This window comes from Neovison vison, chromosome 6 (genome assembly GCF_020171115.1).
Source record: "Neovison vison isolate M4711 chromosome 6, ASM_NN_V1, whole genome shotgun sequence".
Classification (NCBI taxonomy): Eukaryota; Metazoa; Chordata; class Mammalia; order Carnivora; family Mustelidae; genus Neogale; species Neogale vison.
Genome location: NC_058096.1, coordinates 93100378 through 93127253, shown reverse-complemented (window position 1 = coordinate 93127253; position 26876 = coordinate 93100378). Strand labels below are relative to the sequence as shown.

The window sequence follows — 26876 nt, the reverse complement described above, 5'->3', positions numbered from 1 at the left end:
CTGTTTCTTTTTTGCTAAAATAAAAAAATTTGCCTTTTAATTTTTTTTAGTTTGACTTTTCTCAATTTTATTTTTTTGAAATGTTTATTTATTAATTTGTCAGAGAGAGAAAGAGAGCACAAACAGAGGGAACAGCAGGCAGAGGGAGAAGCAGACTCCCCACTGAGCAAGAAGCCCAATCTGGGTCTGGATCCCAGGACCCTGGGATCATGACCTGAACTGAAGGCAGACATTTAACTGACTGAGCCACCCAGGCATCCCATTCTTACTTAATTTTAAAAACATATCTTATTTAGCACTACTAAATCTCTGGAAAGGATAAAGGAGTTTACTATGAGAATTTGCCATATAATCTTTTCTGAAAATCTCCATTTTAAGTATTCTGTAAAACATATAGATAGTAAAATATATAGAAGAAAGGACATTTGTAAGAAGAAAGAAAAGATATAACAGTGTATATTTTGATCCACAGTTTTAAGAACATTTTAGAAAGGAAGGTGCCTGGATGGCTCAGTTGGTTGAGCATCAGATTCTTGGTTTCAGCTCAGTTCCTGATCTTGGGGGTGGTGAGATTGAGTATGCTTAAGATTCTCTACCTCCCTCCCCCTTGGGATTCTACCCTGCCCACCCTACCCCACCCCCCACAATTCCTGCTCACATGCATGTGCGCTCTCTTTATCTCTCAAAAAGAATATTTTACAAAGGAAAACAAAATTACAAAACCACAAAGCAAAGAAAGGAGAGCAAATGAGGAAACAAAGAAAAGAAGCTATTGTTCTTCCCCAGAGCATAGGCCAAGATTCCTCTATATACAGATTCAAAGGAGCAAGTAAGATCTTAAAAAAAAAAAAAAAAAATCAATTATCAAAATATATGATAATTTCTGTTTGCCTTTGATTAATATTAATATTTCTCTCATCTATTGTTCTAGACCTAACAGTCCCCTTAATTCCTCTAGTGTGCAGCTTTCACACATATGTCTGTATATAGGAAAACAGCATTAAAACAGGTCCCCCAGGGAATGGGTGTGGGTGGTGCCAAACTTCTCGGGTCCTCTTGGAAGCTAGGCATGATGACATAGTTTGCTACACAGGGACTAACATCCATATGCATTTGTGCTATTTTCACTGATGAACAGCTTGAGAAGGATTCATTAATAAAACCTTTCAATGATTCCAGATTCAGAGAGTCTGCAAACATCAGCCATGACCCAGAAACAAATCAAAGCAGCCTAGAAAATTTTAAATAGACTTGAACTTAGTTTGGAACACGCATTTAAAAATGTCCAATAAACCTAGGATCTAGGTCATACTTCTAAAAAACAGACAACAGTTACATAAGATAAATGCAATGGAATGAGTATTCACTAAATTATTATCAAATTTTTATTGTATTTATTAAAGGAAACATTTCTGAAATATTGGCTAATATATATTCAACTTAAATTCTTCATTAGAGAGATTATAAGTATCTTTGCAAGATATATATGGTGGCAGTTGGCATTGTACAAAGAGTGTTAGATTTGGGGTTAAAAAAAAAACAAAAAGGCTAGTTCCACCATTTACTGATCACAAGCAAAGCTTTAATCTTTCTAGCTCCATTTTCCTCACAACTGGAAATAGGAATAATAATACCTTCTACTTAAATAATAAGTCATATAAATTACATAGTGTTATTCAGCAATAAATGTTAATTTACACTATTGTGAAAATTTGGGGGAAAAATAACTGAGAACAAAAAATGAAATTTAGCATAGACTAATGATCTCCTTGAAAAAGTAAAGACACACCACAGCATTGTTATTTCAACTCATGAAAGGGTATAAACGAGCATAGTTGGAATGTCTGGGAGACTCAGGTGAGATTGGGCTCAGAGAAACTGTTTCCCTGATCTTTCTGATTCATGCTCTGACCCTCAGCATGGCAGATTCAGAGGTTTGAATGTATTAGTTCACATTGAGGGCCTGAGAGACAAAGGGCATATCAGTTCAAATGTATGCCTATTTATGGATATATTAGTAGTTTAAAAACCTGAACTGTTCTTCACAATGAATTGTGTTCCTAGGGAGTAGATCTACTCAGGAAACCAAATGATAGATGAGAAGCTGGCCTTGTCAATCTGACCCAAGAAAGTCATATGCCTTTAACATTTTGTGCCCTCAAGCTCAATAATTCCAGTGAATTGTCATCCTCTACTATACATTATTTCTCCATTTTTGAACAAGATGAGCGGAAAAGCAGGCTCTTCTTTGGGCAGAGTCAGAAACATTCAATTAGCCAACATGTATTTTTTATGATCCAACGGTGTCCTGGGTTCTAGATAGAAATAAAGATGTATGAAAACAGGGCTACCTTCAAGAAGCTTTGAGTCTAACAAAGTTAAGATGAGGTGAAGTGAGTACTGCGTGAATTTTGTATGAGTGTGCTGTGAGTGGTGAAAAAGGAAGGGGAAGGAGGCTAACATTTTTGGGTGCTTAGATTGGCAGGGTAGGAGGCATTCCCACATATCGTCCCATCCAATTTCACCCTCCCAACAACTCTGTGGGATAGAGATGTAATCCACACATCAACTATGGTCACCTAGTTCTTTAAATTCTGGAGAAGATTGGCTCCAATAGTCCTTTAGTTGCAACTGGCTCTCAGTTGATAGGTTCAGTGGATAACCCAGGAAATGACAGGCTCATTCACAAAAGGCTTTTACGTCCTACTGTATGTAGGGCTTTGAGAGAGTAGTATGAATGTCCTTGCTACACAGTGCTTTCATTTATTACATATTATAAATTGCACATATTTATTTTATGGAATGTACTGTTTTTTATGTTTTCATAGTTATAACTATAAAGTTTTAGTTACTTAAGTACCCCTATGCCCTTTATTCTCTAAAGTGTTATAGTTTGGGTAATAAATGTGATGATTATCTACCCCGACACTCAACAGGACCAGTATGCTTGGACAGTCATCTCTAGGGACACTCTTGTCATTGCACCTATCCTAGAAGTCCCACCCAGCCATGGGCCAAGAGTTTTCTCTATTGATTTTTAAGTGGAATACACAATTGTCAACTGGTGCACCAAATCTCAGCCAGAACCAGAAGAGTTTTCTGTCCTCAACCAGACCGGGAAACTCCCAGTGGCCACCTGGGGATGTTTAACCCACCATCATGTTGACCTCACTGTACAAAGGTAGGATTTTATGCCAATAAATCTCTAAAATTATTTTATTGTGATCATATTCCAGATTGCTTACTTGCCAAAGAGGAAGAAAATATGGATTATATTTTCTCAACCAAATTTTGGTATGCATTAATCAAAATCACCTTATGTATGTATAAATATATTTATATAATGAATGTTAATAAAATAAATATATATCTAATAACATCCTTAATAAATTGCCTTCATTAAAAACAATAAGCTCGTTAAATCAGGAGATTCTTAGAAATTTTGTATAATGGAGAAGGATTTGTATAATTATAATTTGTATAATGGAGAAGGATGAGTATTAGCAAAAGTATGAAATCCCTTTCTGTTTGTGTTATTGTCACTAAATCAACTATGAGAGCTAGTGGTCTAATAATGTCTATAATGAGACATAATAATGTCTCTAATAATGTCTATAATGTCCAAATTATAACTCATCTGATGGAGTCTCCTAAATGATTCTAAATTATTCTTCTCTGTCTTTAGAAAAAGAATAACAGGGGCACCCGGGTGGCTCAGATGGTTAGGTGTCTGCCTCCTGCTAGAGTCATGATCCCAGGGTCCTGTGGCTGAGCCCCAGGTTGGGCTCCCAACTCAGGAAGGAGTCTGCTTCTCTCTCTCCCTCTGCCTCTCCCCTGCTTGTGCTCTGTCTCTCTCAGATGAATAAATAACATCTTTTTTTTTTTTTTTTAAGATTTTATTTATTTATTTGACAGACAGAGACCACAAGTAGGCAGAGAGGCAGGCAGAGAGAGAAGGGGAAGCAGGCTCCCTGCTCAGCAGAGAGCCCAATGCGGGACTCGATCTCAGGACCCTGGGATCATGACCTGAGCCGAAGGCAGAGGCTTTAACCCACTGAGCCACCCAGGCACCCCGAATAAATAAAATCTTAAAAAAAAAAAATCAAAAACCTGGATATAAAAATAAATCTGCAAATTATCCTGAAAATGTGTTATTAACCTAAAAGGGAATGTTTCTAACTCCCTTAATATTGAAAATAGCTAACAAATTAGCATTAACTGAGTAAGATAATTAAATAAAAAAGATATTGCAGATCCTGTTCACAGAAAATACTGTGAACAGGGGCTCCTGAGTGGTGCAGCCGGTTAAGCAGTTGACTTTCGTCTGGGCTCAGGTCACGATCTCTTAGTTGTGGGCTCCAGCCCGCTGTTGGGCTCCATGCTCAGAGTGGAGTCTGCTTTGTATTCTCTCTCCTCTCTCTCCAGCTTATTCTCTTTCTCTCTCAAGTAAATAAATAAAATCTTAAAAAAAAAAAAAGAAAAGAAAAGAAAACAAAAAAGTACTGTGCGCACAAATAGTGGGAATGAATCATGGGCAATGTATAATTTGAAAAGATTAGGTACTACTTGTCAAATAAAGATACTATATAAGCTCCTGTTTGAATTATAAGTTAGTATAATAACCTAGGAGCAATATCCAAAAACCAAACAGACACATCAAAGTGTAAAACAGGTCTTGTAATTATTACTTTTCATAGTGAGGCAGGGGAGCACATCTCTTTCTATGAGTCAAATAAGTGATTCTTCCAAGAAAGCTAGATTGTCTCTGCAGGGCAGGAAAAACTGTCATTTACAGAATTGTACCCAGGAGCCTAGGATGTTAATTTATCTCATTTTGTCCTCCTTGTCTCATGTAGGATTAAGTAATCATCAGGGATGAAACAATGAGGACAGCCAATGAAAGCCAGCGGAGAAATGACTTAAAATACGATGTGTTTGCAACTTTGCCCTACATATGGCCTAATGGTCTTTGGGAATTTAAAATAATTTTGGATAAGTGATCAGAATTCTAAAATAAATAGATTTAAGAGTTGACATACGAGATTTAAAAACTAATAAAAATGAACAAGAATACATTGTTAATATTCATTATAATTCTGTAATTCCAAATCTCACTACCTGATCCAGAATGGCTTTAATGGCTCAACTGAAATTCTAAGAATGAATATGTTGCTAAATTTAATGCAAAACTATACAAAAGTGGTTTCTGATGTCTAAGTTGTACAATAAAGAATAAATATTGACTGAAATTCCGTTAATATGTGTAGTGGAGAAGGATGAGTATTAGTAAGAGTATGAAATCCCTTTCTGTTTGTATTATTGTCACTAAATCAGCTATGAGAGCTAGTTGTCTAATAATCATGGCTTGGAATTTCTTTCATTGTAATTAATAATAAAAAATTTGTGTATTTTAAATTTAACAAGTTTATATTTTATCAGTTGTCTTGGATTGAATATTTTTACTGGATGTAAAAGTTTAAGGAAACTGAATAGTGCCATTTTTAAAATATTTTGTTTTTATTACAAAATATTACATACTTTAAGTAAAATATATATATACATACATATATGTATATAAACAGTACAGGGAAAAAGCAGTTGAAAGTAAGTGTCCCTTTTTGACTGCTCTCTCCTCTCTTCCCAATCTCCGACCATATTCTTAATAATTGGGAGTAAATTCATCCAGATGTTTTCAATACCACTTCTAACAAACACACTTGCACACATACACACAAAAATTAATACAGTGAAGACAATTTTTTATTGCAACAGAAGTAACTCCCTCATTCTTTTTGACGATTAGCTCAATCTTAATTTGCTAACATCTATTAAAGCAAGAAAATCTAGATAAGGAAATAGGTTTATAGACAGGTCTGAAACCCAAAGGATAGCTTCCCCAGATAGAGGAGTCAATAAGAAAAGACAATTAAATGTAAAAGAAAATTACATGCAATTATATTTGCTCATTGTTTGTCCTTTCTGTGATCATTAGGTGGGGCAGAGATTCTGGCTTTTTTGTTTCATAAAGTGTAGTCAACTGAGCAAACACTGTATAAACGTGGTGTCATTTGTAATACATTTATGTTTTAACAAGCTGAGGGGTATTTTTATTTTAATCAACTATTTCTTCTCCTGCAGAATCACTTAGCAGTGTTGGTATTTTCAAAGAACTACATCTTAGAGGAAATAAACATAAGTCTGTATTTGAAAATAAGAAAAAATGCAATTTTATTTGTTAAATTACTCTAAATTGCAATCTAACTGGATTTTTGAATAATTGAGCTTCCTGTCCCTTCATCTAGTCTGTTAATATTAAACAACCCTACTAACATTTTGCAGATAATCATGCCTAAAGTAGTGCTTCAAATTGGGCTGTTAATGAGAGTGCCGGCAGATCTGAGCTTCTTGCAAAATCTATTATGGATTGTTTTAAAACTTTATTAAGGATATATCAGATGGGTCCATAAAATACAGGGATGTTTCAATACAGAATGTGACTTTTATTAGTCCTCTCATGAAAAACGGCATCGGTTTGATTCGAGATGGCAATAAAAAATATATAGCCTGTTCTAGGGAACTCTATTTCCCAGATCTTGAGATTTGTGATTAGTAGGCAAGGAATTTATATCATATAGCAGGCATGGTAATGGACAAAGTAAGATTTACCTTATGAAACATTTCCATTGAAAGTTCACATTTCTACAGCCTGGCAGATAAGATATCTCCTAATATTTCTTGTAAGCATATTCAAGGATTATATATACTCTTTTGTCATGCTTAAGAGGAAGAATGAGATGACCCATTTACAGATAGTTAATATTTAAGTTTGCCCCCAAATTCTGGAAAATGGGAGTTTCACACCTATCTTTACAACATCTGAAAAAAGTGGAAAGTAATGCCATATTCTAATTTAAAATACGTCCAATTCAAACAAACTTAAAATGTTCTCTCTCCTTCTACAAAATAATTATTTAACACTTTAAGTGTATTATGACAAAGATTCCTAAACTGTTAGGTTTATATACTGGACACACCCTTCTGACTTTTATAACAACTCTTCCTTCATCCTATTTCAGCTTAAAAGTACATTCTTTTTTCAAAGAAAATTATCTGTTTAAGCAGAATATCATACTTGTTTTAAGCCTGTTTTAATTTTTATTTTATTTATTTATTTTTAAAGATTTTATTTATTTATTTGACAGAGAGAGATATCACAAGTAGGCAGAGAGGCAGAGAGAGAGGGGGAAGTAGGCTCCCTGCTGAGCAGAGAGCCCGATGCGGGGCTCAATCCCAGGACCCTGAGATCATGACCTGAGCTGAAGGCAGTGGCTTAATCCACTGAGCCACCCGGGCGCCCAAGCCTATTTTTAAGACATGAGTGAATGTGAACATATGAGCTCAGACATTAGAAGTTAATCACGTTTTCCAGGAGTCTCTTTAAAAAATATCTGTAAGTCTCTGGACTAATTTTCTATTAAATTTTAATAGAAATGTTGTTTTATGCTATGTCTTGAAAACGATTCCTTTATATTTAAGAAGTGCAATGCTCCATTTTAAAGCCTTACTAAAGTCCATCTCTTCTTACTCCTCCACTCTATTTTGTAGCCATTCATCCTTTCACCTAACATCCATTGCACAAGCCAGGCCCAGTATCCAGTATCAGTTGGGGATACTAGAAAATTAAGACAGGATTCTTACCTTCAAGGCACTTCTAATCTAATGGAAGAGACAGACAATTTGACAAGTAAATACAATATACTACATGAAGTTTTAATATAGAAGGTTTGCCACAAAGGCTGGGGGACTACAGAGAGATAAGGAGACTAAGTGTTCGCTAGATTCTTGGAAAAATGGAGTCCAGGCAAGTTCAGGGAGAAGATGAGCATGGGCTCAGCCCTACCTCTAGCTTTCATCATTTTCATCACTAACCCAGTTTTCATCATTCTGTCTTTTCCCATTTTAGTGTTAATACTATATAATTATTAGGGAGTTTATTGACAATAAATTTATCTACTGCTGGACCACATCTTTTAAATGAGACTTTGGGGAATAGGATACTTCCCCATAGTAGAAGAGAGCTTTAGAAGAAGCAGACATTACATTTCTCCCTTCTTTTACCTCTAAGGTTATCCTGATATCTTGTATTTCTTTCTGTAGTAGGATATACCTTGAAGATTACACTTCTGGTTAAGTCTTACTCTCTTGTCTAGGATCTAGGTTCAGTGGAATTTAGGAATATTCCAACATATCATCAATATCGTTTCACAGTACAACGATTTTTCACATTTGCAAACACCTTTACTATTTACATATTCTTTTCACCAACACATGATAATTTGAATCTTAAAACAATATTCCCATCAGTTTGGTATGGCAGATGTTATTATCCCCATTTTAGATACAAGAAAGCTGAGACTATAAAAGCAAGTACTGTGGCAGAGCCTAGATGAGACTTTGTGCATTTTTCTTGCCTCTTCACGATGACTTTCCTTTACCTGTCCCAAATTAAATTAGTCCTAGGATTGACTATTATTATAGAAACAGGGTCTGAAAACTCTAGCCATTTTTTTAATATCCATAGGAGGTAATATTCCTTGTTGCTAAAGAAAAATATTAGTGCTATTTAGATTTTCTTGATCATAGATGTATTTTACATACATGTTAATATTTGACCTCTGCTTCTAAATGTTCAGTGATAAAATCATAGCATGTTAATTCTTATTTCTGATTTTAATTTAATTTTTTTTGTTGTTGAGCAGCAGCATTATTTTTCAGCTGAATAAACTTGAAAGAAACATCTAGCCCCCGATGACAGTGTATATTGCTGTGTGTGTCTGTGTGTGTGGTTGGGAGGTTCTTTGAAAGTACCAAATATAATAATAGTTTTAATAGCAATGTACCAGGATATTGATTATAGTTATGGTATGTAGGATAATAGTGAGTTAGAAAATGATTTCCTCCTAATAAATCAATTAGTAAAGAGTAAGTCTATGTGAGTGAGACTGAGTATGAAGTTGTCAAAAAAATTTATTTTTCCTCCACAGAAAGTCGTGTAGAAGTTGCCCAAATCCAGTCAAGGACAATAATTTATCCAAAGATAATCCACAGCCCAGTACCCCAAGTGATTTGGGAACATTTGATTAAGATAAAGTAAAATGAAGTAAATTATAATCTTGACAGCTAATCATCAAAACTGTCAAAGACTGAAGAGTGATAGTGTTGTAGGGCAACTCTTTGCATTAAAAAAAGTTGACTATAACCTTTCCATCTCTAACCTAATATAGGTTACATCCAAGCAAGGCTGACATCTGGGAAATACCAGCTAGCTGCCTCCAAAGACTTTTCTCAGGTTGGCACAATCAAATTGTATTTCCTTGAATCCAAGCACAGGTCTTGTCTCCATTTCTGTCTTCTTAGTGCAGGTGAATATGCAAAATCAGAAAATAACATAATGCTTTACACTACAGTTTGTGCAACATAGTCATAATTAACCAAATCAAAATTGGAGTTGTTTGTCAAGCATGAAAAGTGCATATTGTGGGGAAAACTAAAACAAAAACAAAAACCAACCAAAAATCTCTGGGCTGAATAAACATCAATGCCTTTTCTTCTCTTAGAGGTGTCAGGTTAGCTATGCTTCCACCAAGCTCTATACCTCATTCTGGGACTCAGATGTAAGAGTAGCCTCTGTCTGGGACTTGATTTCTTGGTGCAAGAGGGCAGAGATGCTGCAGTACACATTCACGTTTAAAACTTCTCCTCAGCTTTGGGTCCAGAAATAGCAAGACCAGCAAGAAGATCATCACTGCTGACTGTGGACAAATCTAATACATTTGACCTGTGTTTTATCTCACCACTTTTGTAGTTCAAGAGAACACCCCATTATCCCTTTGGAAATACCCTATGAACTTTATGCTCTTGCTTCAGTTCCATTATGGGTTCGATGATTTCCAAATCCTCCTACAAGTCCAAGTGATTGCAGAGTTAAGCTTATGATCATGAAATAAAAAAATTAAGCAAAAAAATATTAAAAATAAAACTTCTGTTCAGAACTGGGCTGTATCACTTCCACTCAAATACCATTGGTCCAAGCAAGTTACATGACCAATGGATAAGTTACATGACAATGTAACTTATCCAAGTTATCCAATATCCAAGTTACATGGCAATGGATAGGGGAAATACTGTCTTCAGGGGGTCACCAGGTCCATATGACTGAGGATGTGTATTTCTAATCTTTTTATTGGGTAGAATGAGTGTAACTGGGAATTGTGCTGATTGCTGATTTATTACTTCCTAGTTTCAAATTCATTTTTTGCTCTCTTTGTGAAAATGAATCTGGGTCTTTTAAATTATTTCACTTTCCTTGCCAGTAAAGAGTATAGGAGAAACGTTGTAGAATAAGGGGTGTCTCTTTTTGTTCCAGCATGCTGTCTTGGGCAGATTCCTGAGGCAACCTCTCCAAAGACTGGCTCCCTTAGCATATAAGTCTCCACCAGCATCTAGTTCTTGCAACGCACAGGCTTTCCTAGTAACCAGTTTTGCTAATGCAGGCCGTTTGTCCAGCATGACCTGGCTGGCTTCTCTAGCATTAGATTGCTGCGTTTGTGCAAAGCTTTTCCTGTACCAACTCCTACAGTGCAGATAGCTTCCTCATCTTCTGGTTCCTGCAAATGATTGGTGGTCAGCAATACCCAACAACCAGCAGCTTCCCCGGCACACACTTTGGGTGATGTGGTCCTAAAGAGACACCTCTCCATAGAGAGTTTTTTCCAGCACTCTAGAGAACAGATTTCTGGCAAGTTCCAGAGGTCATATTTCTAGCAAGTTTTGATGGCGTGGCACCACAGTGGCTCTCTGCCATCCAGTGAACCATGACCACACACCCTCCAAAAATGTCTGGATCTCAGTCCTGGGGAGACTTTTCTTCAGTGTCCCAGTTCAGCCATGGATAGTAGCTATAATCTTGTATTCTTTAGAGTTTCTTTAGAGTTCCCTGTACTTCTTACTGTCTAATTCCTATTTCCTTCAACCTCCTGTGATAGTTTGCAATTATTTGCATTAAACTTTCCATGTTCAAATTACTATATGTTTCTCTCTCTCCTAATCAGACCCAGGCTGATACAGAAACCATACTATAATCTATCACAGAGATCTAACACATGCAGTTAATTACATGAAACTTGTTGTTCAATGGGATAAATTAATTTATTCATTGGCCTATAGGAATGAGATTCCCAGAGTTTGCTGGATTAAGGCTCCATTTCTCCTGGGCATGCTTGCATGGGTTGTCCTCTTTCTAGAGTTCTATGTTTAAGTATCTTTGATTGCCCAAACTCTTTTTCAAGTTTTGTGAGTAACATAAAGTTATGGTCAGCTCTTCCCATTTCTCAGAGAACAGTTACCTCTTTTTATTTTTACTTTCATTGATTTTCTGTTGACTTTCAGAAGACATCTAATTTTTTTTTCCTCTCTCTGACTTCTTGAGCTTGGCCTCACTGGAATCCTCACCTATGCCAATATAAGATACACATTAGAAATGACTCATGAAAAGCAACTTTTTAAAAGGCTTCATTCTCTTAAAACAATAATTGCTCACTTTCATTTATTTTTTTGTTAAATATATTTATTTATCTATTTGCCAGGGAGAGAGATAGAGAGAGACTGAGCTAGCAGAGGGGAGTGGTAGGCAGAGGGAGAAGCAGGCTCCCCACTGAGTAAGGAGCCCAATGTGGGACTCAGTCCCAGGACCCTGGGATCATGATCTGAGCCGAAGGCAGCCACTTAATTGACGGAGCCACCCAGACGTCCCACTAACTTTCATTTCTGATACATTTATTAACCAGTGTAACTGTTCATTGAATTATGTGAGTATATGGGGAATATATCTAGAAAACACAAAGAAAATTTTTGATTAATGCTTGTGTTAGAGTAAGAACCAAATATGCCTTTGTAATTTAGAATTTCTTTCCTAAGAATCAGCACAGAAAATGCAAATGATTTTATTGGGCAAAAGGAACTTAACTTACACTTTTTATTAATATATGTATATAATTTTACAGAAATATTTATTGAGACTGCAGCTATTCCTCTCAATTTAAAAGTGAGCAATTCAAAGAGTTATTTGAAGAAATATATAGTGTTTTATTTTCTTGTCTAAAATCTCCTCTAGACTAACTGCTTGTGTGAATAATGGATAAGAAGTTCAACATGAATATATTGACTATAAGGTAGGTAATACTTTGCTGGAACTGTGGAAATCCCAGAGAACTTTCATTTCTGAGGCACAGAAATAGGACCTGAATGGAAAACAAGGTTATCCTAAAGTTCTGCCTAAAAGGCAAGTAGTATCTGTAGCTTCTTTAATGTCTGAAGCAGTTTAGCTGTTGTTTAACTTTTGCTTTTTTCCATCCTCCAATTATATATAATCTCATATCGTACTAGATATCTTAGTTACTCTATGTAGCCTCAGGACTAGTGAAGAAAGGCTGTGGGGTTCAAGGAAGAAGTCTTTATGCCTCATTAACCTCTAGAAATTTCCTCCTGGCCTCTTTCACAGAACTAACAGCTTTTGGATTCCATTTGAAGTTGTAGGTTTATGCTTTGTGAATTATGGAATTTATGACCTTTGAGATTTCCCTTTCCAAAGATCTCATTTTACAGCTGAGAAAATTGAGGCCCAGAGAAGAGAAGGGATCTATTCTAAGTTCCAAGTGGATGGATCTGAAGTGACCACTCAAGTGATTTCTTGTGTCTGTGCTGATAATTTTCATCCTGTTGGAGCTCCTGTGGGCAATAAAGGCCACTCTTTACTGGTATCAGGGAGCACTACTTGTAGAAATAAATGGAGATTTAGATCTCTACAGCTGAAGAAAGAATGTCCACCAGGGGACTGTCTGCATGTTGTGCGAGTTACGCTGACAATGTGTTGCTCCTAGAGGTCCATATTGCTACCCAATTTAAGAACGATCACCCATATTTGCCATATTCCTCCTGATATAAACAAGAGTATATAATTAACACTATGAGATTCTGAGTGTATCTGTCTGTTTTAAGCAAAAGGTTTTTTTTTTCTTTTTCTTAAACCAAACATTCTTTTTTGTTTGTTTGCTAACTTGCTTGTATATAAAGAATCTTTAAAAGAAAAACTGTCATTGCTCACTTCTATTTGCAAACCATCTGGCAATTCCATTTTCCAGTGACATCCAACAAAAGGAAAACAGTAAAAACAGTAGCAGGAACAAAGTAAAGACAGGTCGTGTCATCAAATAGAGAACTTATGTACAAGCAGATTTGAGCAGTGCTAAATATTGTGCCCTAAAAGCATAATTAATAAAAACATTCAGGGGAAGTTTTTATCTTGAATCTGACTTCTCATTAATTTGAAATTGAGTTAACTTATGACTTAATGTTGAAAAATAGGAATCAGCATAAAAAGAGCCTGTGTCTATAATGAAGATAATAAGCAGGCTCTACCAGATGGCAACATCAAAACCTATGGCAGGGTCACACACAGAAATCAAGTATTGATTTTCAAATGAGAAAGGATGAAAAAAATGGACTAGAATTTTTTTATATAATGGTAGAGATTTTTATACAGATATTCTAATAAATCTGTTTAGAATGTGATCTCTCTATTCATTACTTTTCCTATCATATTATACTTGTCATTTCTGTTATCCATAATTTATTCTAATATTTATCATTTTATTTACAAAGATTTTGGTATTTCCCCTTTCCCTGGGTACAGTGTGTCATCACAATTTACTGATTCTTATTTCCTTTTATTTCTTATGGATACCAATAGCAGGACACTCTCAATGGTTTCCCTGATATTTTCATGTCATCCTACATGTTGACGCAAGAACGACTTTCACAAATCACATTTTCATCCTATCATTGCTCTCTATTCAAATATTCAAATATCTGTCACTGAAAACCACACTCCTGCCCCTGTTCCTATGGAATTTACCTCTTGAGTTGAAGCCATTCTCAGTCCAACTCAAACAAATCATTCATATGTTCCTGGAATATACTCATATTCATTCAATAGGTCTTTCTACCTTCAGAATGTGCAATTAAACAATTTGTCAAAATGCCTTCTACAAAACACTAAGTCCTTGAGTTGTAAATATTTCACTTTCCAAGATTTCTAAACATGTTTCCCCAACATGTTTGGGAAACCTGAGTTAAACAAAGTTAAATGATTCCTCCTTTGCCAGTTTTCATCAAGAGAGTTTTGATATACAGTTTTTCTCAAAATTATTTGACTACGGAACCCTTTTCATGAAACCAATTGCTTGCTGCTTATCTAGCCATATGCATACTCATATAGCTATACTTTTAAATCTGATTTATCTATTTCAATTAAAAGCTCCAGAAATATCAAATATAGAGTTACCATTTAATACAATTCCACTCATAGATATATACCCAAGAGAAATGAAAATATGTCCACACAAAATTTGCATATGGATATTTATAGCAGTATTTTTCACAATAGCTTAAAGATGGAGACAACCCAAATATCCAACCACTGACAATGGATAAACAAAAGTGGTATATTCATAAAATGGAGTATTATTCTGCCTTAAAAAGGAAGGAAATTTTGACACAAGCATACATAATATGTAAAAACCTTGAAAACATTATGCTAAGTGAAAGAAGCCAGTCACAAAAGGCCACATATTGAATTATTTCATTCACATTAAAGTGCAAAATAAAGAAATGGAGACACAAAGTAGATCTTTAAAAAATATTTAAGTGTTTTAAAAAGTGTTTAAGTGTTTCAAAAATGTTCTAAGAAATGTCCAGAATAGCAGATCATATCACACCGTTTTATAACTCCTTACCAAGGCTGCGTTTCAATTAGCAAGGACTTAGTAATTATCTGACAAATGAACTAGAAAAAAAAAATAGTCTAACAAAAACCTATGGCTATCACATCCTCTAGGAGCCTGTTAAAAATGCAGATTCTCTGGCTGATCCCTTACCTGCTGAACCATAATTTGCATTTTAACTAGATCCAAGATGACTGATATGCACATTGAAGTTTGAGAAACACTGAACTGTAGTATCTTCTAATTGTTAAGAACACTAAGCTTTTACATAGCCATTTTGCTTTCTCATGCCTTAGGGCTTTTAATAGGGATTAAATCAGTTCACTTTTAATAAGGACAGCACCTAATGAATTACAATTAACCTAATTTTCTCAGCTGCAGTTTTAATGTTTCCCAGTGCTCATTCAAGCCTCCAAAATATGATGATTATTTAAAATAGAAGAAATTATAAAAAAAAATAGATAACTTGTTCAGGTCTTTTAGCCCCTTGAATTTTATAGGCATACCATCTTTATAATCATTGATTTAAACGAAAAAGCTAACCTTGAATTTGTTTAAAGATACAGAACAAATTATTTTAAACCAACTTGTTTTCTTATCAATGAAAGGCAGTTTATACCTGATGAAGTTTTATAATATAGGTGAGGTTCAATGGGGTGAGATTTGGAGCTGATGACCGAGAAAAGAATTCTTGAGACATCTTTGGTGCAAAATGGTGGTTTATTAAAGTACAGGGACAGGACCTGTGGGCAGAAAGAGCAGCTGCCTGGGGTTGTGGGGGTGGCAGGTTATGTAGGTGGGGGCCGGGGGAGGTAAGGAAAAGGGAGGTTTCAATAGAACTTTCATATGCTAAAGAGCACCTACAAGATACCTGATACCAGAGGCCTTGCCATTCTCAAGGTCGTTTTTTCCCTTTTTAGCAAGGTATTAACATTAAGATAGCTGGGAGATTCCTAAAGAATGTCACATTATGTCCCACCCAGGGTGTGGGTGGGGCAGGTTGGGGGGGGGGTCAGTTTGTGCTTTGTCCTCAGCCAGCTTTCTGTTCCCTCATCATAACCACCTTTTTTCCTTCCTATACTATTGTCAACATTTCTTGATGAATTAGTGGGAGTTATTTTGGTCATCCTCAAAAAAAAAAAAAAAAAAAAAAAACAAAAAACATAAATATACACGGAGAAGAGAAAGATTTTCGTTATTGTTATTTTTTGCAGAGCTCCAAGAGGTTGTGCTACTGCTGGGGTTGCTATAAGACTTACACCACACTTCTGTAAGCTTGCTGGAACCAGAGAACCTTATAACTGAGAAACATACACTTAATTACTGTAAGGACCTACTTAGCAAGAGGCTTTCATTAAAGTTAAACTGTCCCTGCACCCCTTCCCCCAGGGGATTCACTTAAAAACAAGTCCCAGAAACCAGCTCCAGGTAACAAAGCCCAGATACAAGGGTGGGTCAGGCCTCGTGGAGACATTGGATCAGTGGGGGAATGCATACTGTCTCGCTGGTTACCAAGGAGTATGGGCCCTTTGGGAGCCTTTTGGGCGCCAATCCCAACCAAGGTGATAGGCTGGGTCAAATGTCTACTAGGGTAAATTGTAACTCAGTTGGTCACCTAGCATCACTGTGGCGTTTCCTGTGTGTGTTACAATCTCATTGGTCACCTGTGTGTGGCCAGGCCCGACCGCATGGCCTTTGTCCTTAAAAGCTAGACTGTGAAACTGAGAAGGGTCACCCTCTCTGGTAGAGGTGCGTCTCCGAATGTTCAGTTAGATTCTTGATCCTTGACGCGAAATAAAGCTTTGCTTGACCTTCGCTTTATATCAGTCTCGCTCCTTTAATCACGGACCCATTATTGAGGCATAACAATTACAACATAAAATATACATATAAAATGCATTCCCGTCAAGGATTATTTTTGTTTCTCCTCCTTCCTAACCCTGACCTCATGCCCACACAGACAGGGAAACCTAAAGTATCATGGTTTTGCTCTTCTCCATCCCCACCCTGAAACGGACGTCCTATACATCCCAATAAACTCAGACTAACCAGAGCTAACTCCCTTCCCCATCATAGGTGTGCTCCTTAGAAGTGAAGGCCTCCTCCAATGAGTCATGCCACTCGGCTTGGTCAGGTGGTCTATTACTAGCGCTATCAAAGGGTTTTGAAAACCCTTTCAAAACCCTACTGCTTTTCTCAGTCTGCAAAACAGACTATAAATAAAAATTAATTTATGATCAAGCACCCTGAGTATTTTGATAACAATCACACAAGCCCACACTTTTATACAATGTCAGAAGCCCAACAGCTCCCTTGATAAAAAGAATAACATTGTTTAGAAAAATTCTTAGGATAAGATTCTTTAAATATCTCCTTCCTACATATGGGAATGCTGAAATATGTTAAAGTTTTTGTTTGCAATAGCATGAAGCACCTTACATATTTGCAATATATACTATTCTTAGGAATATACTATTACCAATGAGACACCTGTATGAAAATGTAATGTAAAAATAAATATGCAGGGATGCCTGGGTGGCTCAGTTGGTTGGACGACTGCCTTCAGCTCAGGTCATGATCCTGGAGTCCCGGGATCGAGTCCCGCATCAGGCTCCCAGCTCCATGGGGAGTCTGCTTCGCTCTCTGGCCTTCACTGTCTCTCTCTCAAATAAATAAATAAAATCTTAAAAAAAATAAAAAAAAATATGCATACTCTCATATGAGTGCTTGATTTTACTGACAATGCATGTAGAATATATCCATCAGATGTATCGACAATAAACAAAATTAATGACATTCTTTTATGTTGATATTAATTATATTTGGTGAGGGAACAGAAGGCAAGCTGAGGACAAAGCAGAAGCTGACACTCCACAACAACCCCTGCTCCCCATATATGTGACATTGCTCTTGCACTCCTGGCTGCCCGAAAGCTAAGGAAATGGAAAACAGTTAACTTATAGAGATCACAATCCTGCAAGATAAGAGTCTCCCTCAGTTTATAAAATTCTTAGCAATTTACATTTCTATCAATAACCTAGCGTCCAGAAGGAAATGTAGATACAATTAAATGTCCTTCGAACCTGCAGCCCATTGACAGATACTTGAAGCAGACAGAGTGGAACGTTCTTCCAGGAAGCTCCCAACTATCTTCATGTTAATGCCTTGCTAAAGGGGAAAAACAACCTAGACAATGGCAAGGCCCCTGGTATCCCGAGAGTTTTCTTTAACATATGAAAATCCTTTTGAAACCTCCCTTTTCCTTACCTCCCCCAACCCCATGGTATACAATCAGCCACCCCTCATAACCCCCATGCAGCAGCTCTTTCTGCCCATGGGTCTTATCCCTGTTCTTTAATTAAACCACCATTTTGCATCAATAATGTGGGAAACAAAGGGAAAAGAAAAGTTATTAAATTTCCTTACTACCTAGAGCCCACTGACAAGTCCTTGACAGAGTGACAAGTCCAGGGCAGAGGGACATCCCTCTAGGGACTCAACTGCCTTCACCTTAATACTTTGCTAAGGGCAAAAGGCAATCCTAGCCTGACGTCTGACCCCCACCCACCCCAACCAGGATCCTGTAAATCTACTTTAACATATAAAAATTCCTTTGGAAACTCCCTTTATCTCTAAACCCTCCAAGATACATGCTGGTAATCATCCCCAAGCATATGGCCCACAGATATACACCTGAAGGATCTCATGACTAAGGTTGTACTAGACTGTAACAAGTGACCTTTTCCCAACAACAGCTAGCCCCTCAAGGTTCTGGAAACCTTGCTTCCAAAATTCCTTAAAGATTTACACTCTCCCTGACCCACTTCTACTTGCAAGTGTATAATGGACCACTCCTCACAACCCCAGGAGACCAGCTTGTTCTGCCCATAGGTCCTGTCCTCATGCTTTAATAAAGCACCATTTTGCTCCAAAAACATCTCAAGAATTCTTTCTTGGTCCTCGGCTCTGGACTCCACCCCCACTGAATCTCACTTATATTCTAAAACTTCATCACCAAGATATCTCAAAAATTCTTTCTTGGTTGTGGACTCCAGACCTCACCCCATCAAACCTCACCTATGTTCCAAAATGCCAACCAGTATTCAAGGAAGTGCTCATTTAGCCTATTAAGAAATTAAAAACTAGAATGATCAACAATAAAGGAACTTAACTTGGGTTTATGAACTAAAGCATAGAGTTGTTTTCAGAAATGAGTAACTTTAATTCTTTCTATGAAATCCTGTACACACAGAAGGGGTTCTAGACTTCAGAAGCTTACTAAAAATACAGATACATGAAATCCAAGAGCAAAATAACAAGCTAATTTTAACTGGCTTATTTCCTGATTAAAAATTACACGTATGCATTCAGAGTCCCTCTTAATGAGTACTTATTGAAAGATAAAAAGTCTTCCTTGTTTAGAAATAGAGTTTTTTAAAAAAAAGAAAAATTTTAAATCAATTACCCATTAATATTTTTATAATAGTATAGAAAATAATATGAGTCTTAAAAGTATAGGAACTAACCATGTACATTTCACAAGTCCAGAAATGCCACTCTTTAGAATACAGGATCATACTGATCCTTTGGTGGGTGTGATTTTATAATCTAAAAAAGACGTATATATATCTGGAGGGAAAACACAAATCCGAGGTGACTAAGGGTAGGGTGCTTCAGTTGGAGAATATTTTTTTAGAAAAAATGAAAAATGCGATATAATCTTTCAAAAAGATCTGCTTATTTTTAAATGAGTAGAAAAACTCAAAGTAATTGTGAATTAAATTAAAAGATCTTATTCTTAAGGACATTAAACTTGGTGGGCAGGGGTGGTCTAAGATGGTGGTACAGGAAGACTCTGAACTCACCTCTTCCATGGATGGACCAGGTCCATGCCTACATATAGAACAATTCCTCCTGAAAAAGAACCAAAGGCTGACTGAATAGCTTTTGCACAACAAAGGATAGAGGGACCTCACAGAGAACAGCAGGAGACATAGAGACTTGGTAATGAAAGGATTCTCACCCTGGACAATGCAAGCTGCCCTGGGGAGAGACAGTACTGAGGGACAGTGAACAGATTCATCTGTCTTGGGGCACAGAAAAAAGTTGTAGTTTAAAAGGGCAACTAAAATATGAAGGAACTAACCCTCCACCAAACAGTGGAAGGTCAGAGGCATGGGCTAGTGCCATGGTTTATGCTATTGCTCCACCTTGATAGAGCAGATAGGCTCTGAGTACCCTAGCCATCCTGCTACCTCCATGAGTCTCAGACCCCTGGCCCACACTGGTCCTAGATACCCTGGGGCATAGGAAAATAGGCCAAGGTTTAAAAGAGCAACTACGGTATAAAGGAACTAATTCCAAAGCTGTGCCAAATGGTGAGGGAGCAGTGAAACACTCTGGGAACAAAAGGGCAGGCAAGCACCACTGTTTATGTTCTCCCTCTACCTTGATAGAACAGAAGAGAACAGGGGATAGTGCCCTGGCCAGCCTGCTGCTTCAGTGAACCCCAAGACCCTAGCCCACACCAGCCCCATTTGTTCCTCTAGGAGACCACATAAGGCAGACCCAGCATCCCTCTGGACAGTGACACTCAGGACAATTCAAGCCATCTCACCAAGGTGACCCAGGTGCAAAGAATCCCAGGATACTCCATGCCCATATCTCCTTCAACTGGAGATGACAGTCTAGATGATTGTGCAGAGAGCCTACCTGGGCTGCTGCCCTGACATAGTCACCGCTCTGTAGAATGCCCTGGAAATCCCAGACTATGCCCACTTCAGCTGAAGCTGTCCCAATAGGGTGCCCTCTACGTGGAGAGTCCCTTGACATCCTGACTCATGCCCACTTCAGCTCCAGCACTCAACCAGAATGGCCTGAGTGTGGAGTACCCCCGGACCCCCAGCTCACACTCACTAGATCTCCAGATAGCCAGAAAAAGCTGCCAGGCCCATGTAGTCTATACTGGGATGTCCCTACACAAGATTATTCCTTCAAGTCTATAAGTAGTTGTTTGACCTAATTCCTAGAAACAAACACGGAAAGTAAAAAAAAAAAAATGAGGAGACAGAGGTATATTCTCCAAACAAAAGAATGAGACAAAACTTCAGAAAAAGAACTAAATGAAATGGAGATAAGCAATTTACCCATTAAAGAGCTCAAAGTAATGGTCATGAAGATCCTTACTGGACTTGGGAAAAGAAAGAATTAACTCAGTGAGAACTTTAACAAAGAAATTGAAAATAATTTTTAAAAAACCAATCAGAGTTGAATAATTCAACAACTGAAATGAAAAATACACTAATTCAGCAATTCAACAGCAGATTAAGATGTGGAGCAATAGATCAGTGATAGGGAAGACAGGGTAATAAAAAGCATCTAAGCTGAATAGCCAAGAGAAAAAAAAATTAAATGAAGACAGGTTGATGAATCTCTAGGACAACATCAAGCATACTAACATTTGAATTATAGGGGTCTTAGAAAGAGAGTGAGAAAGGGGCAGAAAACTTATATAAAGAAATAATACCTAAAAGCATCCCTAACCTGCAGAAGGAAACAGACATCCATATACAGGTCCAGGAATAACAGAGAGTTCCAAATAAGATAAACCCAAGGAGGTCTACACCAAAACACATAATAATTCAAATATCAAAAATTAAATAGAAAGAGAGAATCTTAAGAGTAACAAGAGAGAAATAATTATGTTCAAGGGAAACCCCAACGAGCTATCAGCTGCTTTTTCAGGAGAAACTTTCCAGGCCACAAGAAAGTGACATAATATATTCAAAGTGCTGAAAGGAAAAAACTCTACAATTAAGAATATTCCCCTGGCACTGCTCATGGGGAACCCAAGTCCTTCTGATTGAGGACCGAAGGGGAAAAAAAAAAGACTACTCTAGATTAGAGTACGCAAGATTATCATCCAGGACTGCTAGAGAATAAACACTGCATAATCCAGTAATTCCACTACTACCCAAAGAAAATGAAAACACTAACTCAATTAGCAATAATCGCGCCTCGGATAAACCTCATTGGCTACGATACTGCCACTGCGCAAAGCCTAACTCAAAAAGATATATGTGCCCCTGTGTTTATTGCAGTGTTATTTGCAATAGCCAAGATATGGAAACAACATAAGTGTCCACAGCTAGATAAATGGATATTTATACACACATGCACACACAAACATGTAGACACACACACAAAAAGGAAGTTAACTGAACTCTAAAAAAGAATGATAGTTTGTCATTTGCGACAACATGGATGAACCTGGAGGGCATTATGCTAGGTGAAATAGGTCAGACAGAGAAAGACAAATACTGCCTGATTTCACTTACATGTGGAATTAGTTACATTGCTAGACAAATGAACAAACAAAAAACAAAAGCAGAATTATAAATACAGAGAACAAACTGAAAACTGGTGGTTGCCACAGGAGAGGGAGCAGGAATGTGGGTGAAATAAGTGAAAGGAATTAAGAGGTACAGACTTCCAGTTATAAAATAAACAAGTCATGGGGGTGAAAAGTAGTACAGCATAGGATATATAGTCAAAAATATTGCAATAATGTTGTATGGTGACAGTACCTATACCTACTGTGGTAAACATAATATAATATTGAGAATTGTTGAATCATTAGATTCATTACATTGTTGACTAATATTACATTGTTGACATTGTATAGCAACTATGCTTCAATTAAAACAAAGAATACTAACTTACGTTATCGTTATGGTTCTTGATACAAGGCAACATTTAAGGGCCATGATCCAGACTTTAGAAAGAAGGTCCCTTGTTGCCCATCATTCCCAGACACTTCCACATGGCAATTTGCCCTCATTGGCTGCTTCTGTTTCATTGCTTTTGCAAGTGGCAGGAGCTACTATAATAGTAGGTTTGTGGTTGGTTAATTTTTGTCCTGGCATACTATGAACATGAGGCCCCTGTGAGAGATGTCTTGCTTATCAGCCACAGACTTCTGGGACCTCTTTTCTCTGGTCTTTCTCTTTTCGAACGACCAGTGCAGCTGTAACTGCCATAAATCTGTATGTCCCTAATGAACTTTGGAAAGTGAGCCAGCTCATCTTGGAAAATTTGTATCAGTTATAGTCTCTTCCAGTTTGTCTCACTACCAAATACACTTTTGACTGTAAGTGTTAGCTGAAAGCTGAGGTGTTGAAATGACCTCTCCGAATTATTAGAGGAGAAGTGATGGGCTTTGTTTAAAAGATTAACTTAAGGGGCGCCTGGGTGGCTCAGTGGATTAAAGCCTCTGCCTTCGGCTTAGGTCATGATCCCAAGGTCCTGGGATAGAGCCCCACTTCAGGCTCTCTGCTCAGCAGGGAGCCTGCTTCCCTTCCTCTCTCTCTCTCTCTAATTGTGATCTCTGTCTGTCAAATAAATAAATAAAATCTTAAAAAAAATAAAAGATTAACTCAAAAAAAGAAAAAGTGGATTTTCCTTTTCATAGCAAAGTTCAGATTTGATTTATACGTGTGGTTTTCTCTCTAGTCTAAAAGACACAGATACTTAAGAATACCCTTAGACTTTCTACAAAGAAAGATTGTGGGTGTGGCAGGGTTGGCTTTGCTGTTAAAATCGTAGATGCCTTCCAATGTCAAACAAGAGAAAAAACTGACAACAGTACACCAGTTGGGAATTTTTTAAAGAAACTAAAGATATGGAAGGAGTGTTGTTCAGTCCCAGGATTGAATGATTAGTGTCTACCACTGTTCCTTACAGCCTATTTTGATTCAGTGGTGGGTTATCTCTTTGTCTGGTTAACTCCCATAGCACTTCGCTTGCACATGCCTTGTATTTACTCCTACGATCTTCTACTGTAGCTGTTTGTTCATCCAGCTTAAATCTTTTATTGAACTGGAAGCTCCTTGGAGACAGAAAGATAACCTTACACATATTTTTATCTTCAGCAACATATATCATAGGAGGAAATTTAAAAATAAGGAAAGAAAGAAAATTTCTTGAGCATGTATTATGCATTAGGCAAATGCAAGGTGTTATTATATGAAAAGGTACAATAACAAATTTGTGTTCCCTGTCTTCCTTTTGTATTAATTGAGACCTAACCCTACATACACAGATGTAGATAAAAATACCAGCTTTATTTTTCTAACAGTTGAAACTGAAGAAGATTTAGGGGTGTAGCAACAACGGGCTTCCTAAAACATATGCAGAATTAGGCAAATGCTCTCATCTGGTTATAGGTATAGCTGAAAAACCCCAATCTTCCCTATGTGGGCTTGTGCCCTTGTTAAACATACATTATAGCAGAAAAGACCAGAATGAGCACTTTCTGCAGGCATTTGGGGATCCTAAACAGGAGATAGGAAGGTAGGCTAAACTCCACAGTTTTTTCCCCAAGCATACAGTTTGCTTCTTCAAACCTGCCAGGGAGATGATTTGTATCTTTCATCTGTGGAAAGAAGGCAGTGAGGAGGAGGCAGAGAGATGTCAGGATTGTTAGACTAATGAATATCCTTCTTCCATGGTCACATAGTAGGGGAAAGGAGGATTTTCCACCACCAAGTTGTTTTCATACAACATTTTATTTAATCTTTCAATCTATATTAGGTTAGGTAGAGTGATTTTGGTTATTTAACTGCAGAAGGGAAACCCCACAGAAATTAAGTAACTTGTTCTAAGTTTCAGAGTTAGCTAATGTCAGTCAATATTCAAACCCAAAGTGCATGCTCTTTGTTTAACATTCTACAGCAAATGGGTCAAACACATATTTGATGAATGAATGCATGGGTGGATGGATGAAAAGGAAAAAAACTTGGCATACAATTGTGCATCAACTATGATAAATTCCAAGAATTTCAATTGATTCAAGCTTTTAAACTTAATGACTTCCATATTGTAAATATGTCTTGATAAATTAAAAAAGGATAACTTTTTTTTTTTTTTGGTTTATGAGGAAAGACTGTATGGAAATTTTCTCAAACTGTTCTGCATTTATATCATCCCAATAGACTGTCAACTCCTGGAAGTAGGGAAGTACTACTACTACCATTATATCCTCCCTAACACCTATAGAAGTTCAGAAGTCCCCTTATAGAGGACTATGAAGAGAAGCAATGCACAGATGTAGATAAATTCTTAATAATTTCTTCAGGTGAATTTTATTAACTTAAAACCTCATATGTATGCATTTATGTATGTGAGTGGATAGATGGATTGATGAGTAGATGGATAGTTAGATGATATGTAGATAAGTATATATATATATATATATATATATATATATATATATGATATTTTTTCTTAAAGTGCCACTAGCCTCTGGTATTGGGTGCACATCTTAAGTTGAGAAGAGGCATAGTGGTATGTCATAAGTGTGGGAAGAATTATTATAAGGGAAGATTCTGATTAGCAAGGTCTTTCTGAACTAAGAAGACAATAAAATCAAAACTTACACTTAAACAGAACTTAAACTTACACTTAAACAGAAGGAATATAGGTTACATGTCAGGAAGGCTTTCCTGAAGCAAAGGTTATTAAACAGGGTATAGAAAAGATTTGCAGAACCTCCTCCTTTGGAGTTCTCTGATAATCAGGATAAACCACCAGCTGGTTTAGATACAGTGTTGCTTGGGCAAGGAGTGGCCTGCATGAACTCTCAAAGCATATAATAAAATTATTTGGACTTTCTTTATCACAAAATAATTGTATTACTCCAGTATTCTCAAATAATGCAACACAATGCTGAGCACACAGCAGTTGCCCAATGAAAGTTTACTGACCAGATTCACCAGTAAAATGGCTGTAGGGAAAAAAAGAACCGGATTATTCCCAGCTCTATAAACAGTCTGAAACTTGGAGGAAATCAGTCAGTTCCTCCAGGTCTTCACTTCCCTGCTCTGTGGATTATAGCCTGGAGTCGAAGGTCCCTGGGATTCTCATAGTGCTGCGACTCGTGTTCCAATTAACCTAATCTGTATCCACTTCACGTTGGCTATCAATATCATAGAAGGGAAATAAGAAAGGTTGGCTTCTAGTGTCACTTTGTCCACCAACTAGCATTTTAAGGTAGCTCAAATCATTTAATTTCCCTGGGATTCCACCTACAGAAGCCTTTTGAGACAACAACTCTGTAATTCCATTACAATGGCATACCAAGTTACATTCTTTGCTTATTCATATTATCATTTCTGATGTTTTTCAGGGAAAAAATGGCTCAAAATATTATCAAAATTACTTTTAAATATTTTAATTGTCCATTCATTAAACAATATACTTTTATGTTCGTTTATTTCTGTCAAATGTAAATTTATCTCAAATGTCTAATCAGTGTTTATTATCAGTTCCTTTATTAAAAATATGGTAATGTTAGTTACTATTTTATTTAGAAAAAATATCATTGACTCCATGGGATTACTATGCTCAGAGAGTCACACTAGTTATAAAATGCTTCACCCATAACTTAGAAAAGCCCCATAGAGAAATTTCAGGAAGTTCAAACTAAGCTACAAGACTTTGATTTGCCCTCTAGAAGTAAAAATGTGATTTACCTTTTCCAATGAAACAGACTTGTTATCAGCAAATATTTACACAAAGACGTGCTGATAACCAAATGGTTTAACTAGCCTGACGTTAAGTGACAAACCCAGCATGATAAGAATAGATAAGGAAATGAATAAAGGTATACTGACTGTATGCCGCATGCATTTATATTTGAATGGATGTGTATTCATCTGTCCATTCATTCATTTAGTAAGCATTCATGGAATTCTGCTAGGTACTAGACACCTGTTAACTAGGGATGAAAGTGGTAAGACATGATAAGACATGGCCTTTTCCCAGAAGATATTCCCAACCTAAGAGACAGTACAAATGTGTAAATAAGTACAGTGCCCTTATGAGTTCTATACTAGAAGTATATACAGCACGAAAGGAAAGAGAGTGTAACTACAGGCCCAGAAATAAGAAATAATAGATTTAGATCCCCCCCAACAAGAATGACAGGTGTTGGAATCAGACATACAATGTAGCTATGTGTAAAACAGTAAAGGAGAA

At 36.9% G+C, this 26876-nt stretch overlaps 1 protein-coding gene and 1 pseudogene across 1 annotated transcript in view; both read right to left on the bottom strand.

The window, feature by feature from the left end:
- Nucleotides 1-26876, bottom strand: part of LOC122910098 (EGF-like and EMI domain-containing protein 1) — a 176437-nt gene that overhangs the window by 114597 nt on the left and 34964 nt on the right.
- Nucleotides 21769-21901, bottom strand: LOC122910916 (annotated as a pseudogene).